This window comes from Tetrao urogallus (assembly GCF_951394365.1).
Source record: "Tetrao urogallus genome assembly, chromosome: 5".
NCBI classification, from domain to species: domain Eukaryota; kingdom Metazoa; phylum Chordata; class Aves; order Galliformes; family Phasianidae; genus Tetrao; species Tetrao urogallus.
Genome location: NC_136818.1, coordinates 55680176 through 55688900, shown reverse-complemented (window position 1 = coordinate 55688900; position 8725 = coordinate 55680176).

Here is an 8725-nt window from a genome sequence, read left to right as displayed (position 1 = left end):
AGAATCTGAATGTTCCCACAGCACAGGACACCACTTGGTACCTCCAGCTGCACTGCATGCCAACTATTTATAAATCTACTAATACTTTCACTGCAGTGCTACGTAAACTTTAAACCATAGTGACATACTGAATCTTCCTCTCTTGTTCAACTATATATGTATGCATATACACACATATAAATACACATATGCAACAGTTAAAGCAGAGAGTATTAGTTTTTGCTTCAAATGTTTTGATACAACACGAATATTTCCACTCGAGACAGTGATCAATAAACACGATGAATGCTGCGTATTACAAAATAGATCATAACCAAACTTTCAGCAACAAAAAAGCACAGCAGCAACTGTCTCATTACCCAGCAGAGCAGACAGCTCACGTGCTGTGGCACACAGGCTGCCATCAGTGCCAGGCACTGCAGAGAAGCCTTGCAGAGATCCAAACCCTGCCTGCCAACACCGAGACAACAGGACACAGATGAGAGGAAGGAGAAGGAAAAAGTTCAAGTCTCCATGGCCACTGCTGCACCTTGTGTATGAATAAATATCAGGCCTCAGTCTTCTTGGCTGCCAGTCAAGTAATTCTTCACAAAAGTAATAAATATGCCTATTTTTTCTTCCTCGTCAACACGCGACATCCCGATGGCTTCTTCTGGCCACTTAAACAGTCACGAACCACCCTTTCAATTTCTTGGTTTACTACTAATTCCTGTTAGAATGGAGACACTGAAAGTGTGGATCTAAACTCACACCTGCATAATACTTCTAAACTTGAAGCAGACAAAGCACGAGCTCTTGGCAGGGTGCTAAAATTGCTGTGTTGCAGTAATACTGTTTGCAGCACTACGCAGTGACACCTAAGAAGCGGAGCAGATCTGTGGTTTCTTGCAATAATATCACTGCTTTAGAAAACTGCATTTTCTTAACTGTAGTTCCAACGAGGTCACTCATCATATCATTACCACTGCTTCATTATGTGCTGACTGGAAACAAACTAACATCAGAGCCACACACACACAAGACACAAACACGTCTGGTTTAAACACATCTCGCTGCAGTTCTCACAAACTACATCACACCAGATAGCTGTCACTGGTTCACTCTGGCCAGCCAAAGATACAAACAGTAGCATAAAACTCTGCCCTTCCCTACATTTAATATCTAATACATTAACAACCAGGCGGTAGAGACACAAAGTGAATCCAAACCTTTAAAAGACGGTATTGAACAAGGATAACAACATCTCTAGGCAACTACTGATCAGTAAGAGTTAGGTAAGTGTCACTAATCACTGCCCTGTTTAACAACTCTGTAAGGCAGTCATGAGGGAGAGGTGATGGCAATTTGCCACCAGTTCCCAAAACCAGACTCTGGTTTCAGTCACATCACTGTGTCGACACTTTCCAAGGAAATTCAGGCTGCTTTTGGTGAAGTTACTCATAAGCCACTGGATGTTTCAGAACCAAAACAACGATGGCACAACATTTTGTATTCCTTACACGTAAAATATTCCCACAGACATCCAGAGGAGTTCTGCAGATAGAACGCACGCAAAACCAAGTCTCAAGCAAACATGCTTTGTAACCCCAAATACAGTCCGTTTAGAAATAGTTGGTGAAAAGTGGCCCAACTGCACGAGGTTACGCTTTGTTGGCGGTGGGTTTTTGCCTCCCAGTGCCTGTCCCAGCCTGCGGGCTGCAGGAGTGGGAGACCAGAACACCAGCAAGTGAAAACCGCATCGCATCGCAAAGGCATTTCGGCATTTAGGAAAGATGCGCTTCAGAACCTCTCTGCAAAACGATCCCAGCCACGAACAGGAACCAGGCTCCAGAAGGAGCCTGCTTTAAACTCCAGCAGTCAAAGCAGAGAGCGAACCGAGACGTGCTGCAGTATTTACGCAGCCATTATAATGCAAATACGGAAGGTATTAGAAAGGCCATTTGCATTGGTGCCCAGCCCTTCAGCGCTGCACAACGCCAACAGAAGAACAATTAGGATGCATGCCTAACACAAAGCCTCCGACCACGGGGGAGGCAGGTCCGGATACAGTATCTACGGCATCGCCGGGCTCTGTGGAAATGGTGCCTTCTGCAGCCCTTCGGCGTCTCGCTCCTACACACAACCTGGTAATGCAGGAGGGCACGTGGAGGGTGAGCACGGGAAGGTAAGCAGGAGCCCAGCTATCTGCGAGCACACACACACACACACACACAGGCCATAGCTGCGTGCTCTCCTACACAATCATTTGTGTAACAATAAGGGAATCAGGCTCTCGTGTACATCCACTCAGACACAGACATCCTTTCAGAAGGAAGCCAAAAAGCAAACCGTTATGCTCAAGTCCCTCAAGTCCTCTTAGTTTATTTCATACGTCCACCTCAACAGCAAAGCAACACTAACAGAACCAAGTACAAACACGTGTCAGGTTGGTTTAAGAAGTTCTCTGGCTACTCACAGCAGCGTGTGCCTGCACCAACCCGCAGCCCCTCACCATACCACTATCAGCATGGCCACCATCAGCTCTGTCACACTCCGTATTTCTCCTGTACAGCAACACAGACCCAGGGCTTCAGCTGCACAGAGCCTAAAACACGCCAACATCAACCACGTACTACTGAACTATTTAAAAACAAATCAACACTGCACAATTACAAAGCATATCCATTACCTAGAGGTTAAGGATAGAAAAATTTGTAGTAATTAAAGTCCCCTTTTTACCAGGGGATCATTGTTTCACTGCACCCAAACTGCCTTTACTGAACAAAACTTTGTGTCAGGCAACGCTCAGATTTAATAGCACATTATTTGCATTTCACAATACAGTCAAGCCCAAGCAATGCAGTAAAAACAAAAGCCAAGCAAATTAAGGTCAATGGCTAATACTGCAAACATTACCTTCTTGCTATACCTTTTATCTGGGTGGGTTTTGTAACATACCAGAACTACTGTATCAAGCAAACTAAAATATGTCAGCAGTGGGATTTTAGTGTAAACAAGGGCTCTTCTTATCTCCACAATCTAGCTACAACTGGCTGCTTAATCTTCACTGCTGTGTCCTCCCCAGCCCTCTCTCACACAAACAAACCCACCAGGAAAAAAAAAAAAAAGGCAGAAATATCTCTGCCAATATGCAGAGCTGCATTCAATACAAATAAACACAAGATATTACAGCAACAGAGGGGAGCACGAAGCAATTCCAATAAAAGAGTATCCAAAAATCTCTGCCATAAATATATATATATATATATATATGTGTGTGTGTGTGTACAATAAAAAGGAAGGAATGAGCCTCAGAGCACTGTGAGTGGAAGGGAAAGCTGAGCAGTGGGGCTAGCCATGGGCTGGGGGCTGCCTGAGCACCAGCCCTCACTGGTGGAACTTCAGCCCACCCGAAGCCCACTGGGAGCTCACAGTGATCCCCGAGTGCTGGAGGCAGAGCTGGGCCCAGGAGCAGAGCACAGTGCCTGAGCTGAGGGTGAGCTGCAGGGCAGAGCGGGGCGAGGCAGCTCCTGTCCTCCATCCACACTGCAATATAGGAGTTTTCCTCTTCAGACATCACTGGAAGAAAAAAGTGGCTCGTGTTTAGCACCTACCCAAATTCCGTACAGCCATGCAATGGAAACATGTGAAATCGTTTCATTCAGTTTCATCTCCTTATCACCCAGCAAAATCCTCCCAAAAGGGAGTGCAGTTATTTGCACAGCTTCCTCAGCCTTGTCAAGCACAGATCACTCCGATCCCTCGCAGCAGAACAAACAGAGGATACTTTTACACAATTAACATGCACGAGCATTACATATGCATCCAAGCACATGCATCCACCTATTTCACTGGCATTACATGGCACTGGGAGCAGCCAGCCACAGTGATAAGCAACGATCACCATGCAGAAACACACATTTCTAGAAAGCCACAGCCAAGAAACAATGAATCCAAGGCTTTCCTAAAAGGAACACACACAGGAATCTTCTGAGAAAATCATTTCTGTTTGCGAGCTAAGAGCACGTAAAAAGAAAATGTCCATAGGCTGAAGGAATCCCCCGTGCCACGCACAATTCCTTGAGCAGAACACACCGTCAGGGCGATCTCAGTGTCACACAACAAAGAACGTCCCCTCCTGCATCTCCCGCCCCAGACGTGGCACACGGGGAAGGAAAGCTCCCAGCTGACTGCCTGCATCGCCCCAGGATCGCTCTGTGTTTCCAGAAAGAGCAGAAGAGGGACACGGCAGAAGGCAGCATCCTCACTGGGGATGTGTTCCTCAAAGGCTGCGGGTACAAGGAGAGCTTTGTCTGGAAGCATCATGCTGTGCTACAAGGTTAGATAACAAATTAGTTCTGCCTGATGTACACGTTTTGCCTTGCCACACGTACACAAGTGCTGATGTCCGGCAAATATTAGCCTAAAATTAAAAGGTATCCAGCCTCACCTTACGAAAATAGCCTTCCACCCTCCTTACCCAGAACAAAGAATAATCGCACAGAAAACCAAAATAGTCAAGCTCAAATCATTCAAAAGGAACTAACAGGATAAGGGTGCTACTAAAAATGTATGCACAACAGCATATTAATAAATTCATAGGATACAGCAACTCTTCCCCAAAACCAGCCTAGGATTATATCGAGATCACCATACAACATATGTCTGAGATATGGCTGTAAATAAGCGTTACTTAATTTGAACACTTCCTACTTTAAGCCCTCAATTTTATAAATAGAAGCACCCAATAATGCTTAGTGATTTAAAAGAAAACAGTTCAGAAGGCAAAAAGGAAAACAATAAGTAGAAAGTCAAACGTGAAAACAAGCAGACAGGAGAAAACCGAGAGCCTGATTCTAATCATTAAAGGCAACAGTCCAAAAACGAAGACTGAGTGCTGCAGCAATGACACCACACATAATCACAACTCCTTATCAGCAACGCTCTGCCTCAGAAGTGCCTTTGTGTACGCACATGTGCACGCTGCACAGCACGTAGAGATTCCACAGCCCCATCCCAAACACATCCATCAAAAATCACTACTGACACTCCTGCACTCGGTAACGGCTTTGTCACACGCCGCGATTTTCGTTTCATTCCCACACCTACTGCTCCATCAGCAGCACTTCGCGGAACTTCAGCCCAGCGGATCTCCGCACCGCCGGGCGCTGACACGGCCCTTCGCCTTCCCCGGGGCTCCCGCAGTTCCGCGTCCGCTTCGCACAAAACCGCCGGGCGAAAACGCGCTCCGAACGCCGCGAAAAGCCGTCGGCGCGCCCTCGGTGCCAGCCGTACGTGGTACGCTGTGCGCGCCGCCCGGCCAGACGGGAGGGCGAGGACTTCAGAGGGACGCCGGCCGGCCGGAGCCGCCACGAGCAACAGCCGAGCGCGTGAAGCACGAGGAGAACCCCGCGCCCGTCTTGGGGCGGCACCCGGCCCGACGCCCCGAGTTCCCCCCAGTCCGCAGCCCCCGGTACCGGGCGGGAGCAGAGGTGAGGCTGCGGAGCTCGGCTTCCTCCTTTCTTTCTTCTTTCTATGCCGCCTTTGGGGCGATGCCACCACTCGGCGGCACGGCGCGGCGGAGCACCCCCTGCCCAGCACCCCCAGGTTGCCCGCCCCCACCCCCGCCCGGCGCGGTACCCGCCGCCCGGCCCTCCCTCCCCGCCTTTGTGCCCGCGGCCTCCCGCCGCCAGGCCCGCCCCGCCCGCTGTCAGCCGCCACCGCCTCGGCGCAGCCCCGCGGCCCCGCCGCGAGAGCCCCGGCCCCGCCGCCCGCCTACCGTGCGGCTCCGCCATCCTCCTGCGGCTGGCTGGCTGGCTGGCTCGCTCACTCGGCCCCCCCTCCCCGCCCGACCCGGCCGCCCCTGCCGGCCACCGTCTGTGCGCACCGAGCCGTCACGGGACTCCCCGCCCACGGCCCTCCCGCGGCACCGTGGAGGCGGGCCCGCCGAGGCACGGGGCGGCCATCTACTTCCGGGTCGCGACGCCACCGCCATCTTGGCCGCGGGCGGAAGTGGCCCCGTCGCCCCTGGCGACGCTGAGGCGCTGGCGGCCGTCCGGGGCGCGGCCGGGCAGTGACTCCTTGAACCGCGCCCCGAGGCGGCCCGCTGCCTCATGGAGCGTTCCCGTTCCCGAGGAGGCTTCGCGTCCCGGGGAGCTCCGGCTATGTTCTCCCTGCGGGACCAGAGCAGCGGAGTTCCCGCCGGCGCCGCGTCCGCAGCACACGGTCCCGGCCCGCCCGGGCTCAGCAGAGCTGTGCACCCGGCTTACCTCCGGTCTGCCCGCTCCCCTCGGCTCGCTTCTCAGTTCAATATGCTTGCACGCTCTTTTATTAATAAATGCTGGGCAGTGTTAGAAGCAGGATTGGCTCTTCTGTATCATGGGGCACAGGGCCGAAAACAGGTGAAACGTAAAACTGAAAATCTGAAATGAAGCGTGGCAGGACAACGGTCAGCCAGCAGGGAATCAGCCAGCAAATGTACACTGTTAGCTCCACCCTTCTGCTGCAATTCCTTAAATATGTACTATGAGATTAGACCGATACTACAGTAATGCTTGTGCCAACAATCAAAACTAACAGACATTTCTGCAAAGGCAGAGTTCGTACACGCAAAATTTGTTTTTAATCTGCACAAATTGAGTAGTTAATTTTATGCCCACCCACTGGATGTCAGGTAGATGAGCTCCGGCTCAATTTCAGCCCCTAGCAGCACCATTTCTTCCCAAATCTTCACTGACACAGACCTGAGCCAGGAGAGAAGATGAGTAAGGGAGATCAGCATCCTAAGCAGTGTTTGTCCCTTAGCATCAGATCACACCAGCTGGCCCGTATTTTGAATCTCACAGTATTTACCTCTGAGTACCTCTCTGTAAGACAGCAAGTCAAAGGCTGCTCAGCCTCCATTTCTATAGGAAAACCTATAGAACTGGGAGAGGCTCTTGAATTACTGCCATTCATGCTGAAATGAACAGCAGGGCAAACATAATTAACAAGCATTTCATAACTGCATGTGTACACAGACTGAATTAAGGTTTCAGAGGCATTTCATTTGAGCATTGCCTAACTTTTAAATGCCTGACTTTGCAACCATAGTAATGTTCCTTTAAAACATGTAGCATTCCCCATGTTCCTAAAAGGACTGTTGTGGTGCAGATCACACAGCATCACGGCACTTCCCTGGGTCCCCAGCAGTGCTGGTACCTCCTCATGTCTGACACAGACCTCTGCCCCCCCTGCTTCAAAAAGGAGCAGATGACAGCAGTGACTGTTATCCTATATCTAGACCAGCAGTGGAGGGGGAGGAGTGCTGGAATTTGGGTTATTCCGTGGATTCATAAGACCATTCCTAAGGCTATTTAGTATTTACACAGTTGTCTCAAGCATGTTTCTACAAAGCACCGTGATTTATTAGCTAGCTCTTACACAATGAACTAAAATACTGTAATTAATTTGTTAAGCTTGCTTAAGCTGACCACAAGATCAATCCAGCAACTTCAGAATCATCTTTGACTGAATTCAGATACCTCTGATATTATAGCCCCCACCTGCCTTTTCTTAATTTAGTGGCTGCCAGACTGATGAATTGACCTTTTCTCTCTTGTTCATGTGGCCTTTTCACTACTTCCTCCCAACTGTAATTTTATTTTTTATCTAACTACAAGCAAGCCCTCTGCTCCCCCAGCAGGCAGCTGCTGCCGCCTTATCCCAGGGCACTAAATTCTAGCTGTCTGGGGCAGACCAACAAGGGGCAAATTCTTTGCTGGCTGAGCCACAGTGAAGGCCAGCCTCGGGTAAGCCCTGCTTGGCTGCCAGCCTGGAGAGCAGAGATGGCCCAGCAGCACATCCCCCCATCCCGCAGCCTTTCCTGCTGCCCAGCCCACAGCTCTCCCCAGTACTCCTCTCCCTTCCCCTCTGCCTATGCCCAGCTGACACCTTCAGATGTCCACCACCTGCCTCTCCTTTCTTAGCATCCAACAGTGCTTCCAGCTCCAGTTCCCTATGCCAACTCTTCAGTCTCCTTTGTCCAGTTCTTCTTCTAACTTCCTATCCCCTGTGACTTTCTCTGCACTGACAAACAATTCTGCTGACTGCTGTCCCTCCCCTGCTACTGGTTCCTTGCACAGATGGTCTCAGCATAAAACTCCTCTAATTCCTGATTATGCTTTCTTTGTGAATCTCAGCCTCCCTCCATCTCATCTCAAACCTCCAAATTCTCAGTTTAAGGTTCTACCATTCTTTCATCTACACCTCACTCTGCCCTGACATTCCCATCCTATCCTATTCTTTTTCCTTTTCCTGAATTGTCAGTTTATGACAAACTTGGCCTCAGTCTCTCAGCCAAGGGTTGCAGCGTGTTCATTTGTTCTGTGGGAAAGAAGAAAGCTTTGAAGGCTGATGGCACGACAATCACCTTTTCATTTTTGTGAGCATCATGTCCATCATGAAAATAGCATAAGCCTTCATGGTTTTTCTGTCTTCACCTTAGATGTAATCCTGGCTGTACAGCCATGGTCACAGGTATACAGAAAGTGGGGAGGCTGGAAGAGCTGGCACAGCCTAAATGGGGAGAGAGGGAGAATATGAGGCACAGCAAACGTACCTGGGGGAATGCACATACACATCCAGAACCACTGGCCATTCCTAGGAACCAGCACTGGGACAGAATGGCCAACAAGATCCACCACACTGAAGAGAAAGACTGCCCACCAGAGCGAAAGCTTCTGTTGCAATACAAAAGACACAAAGA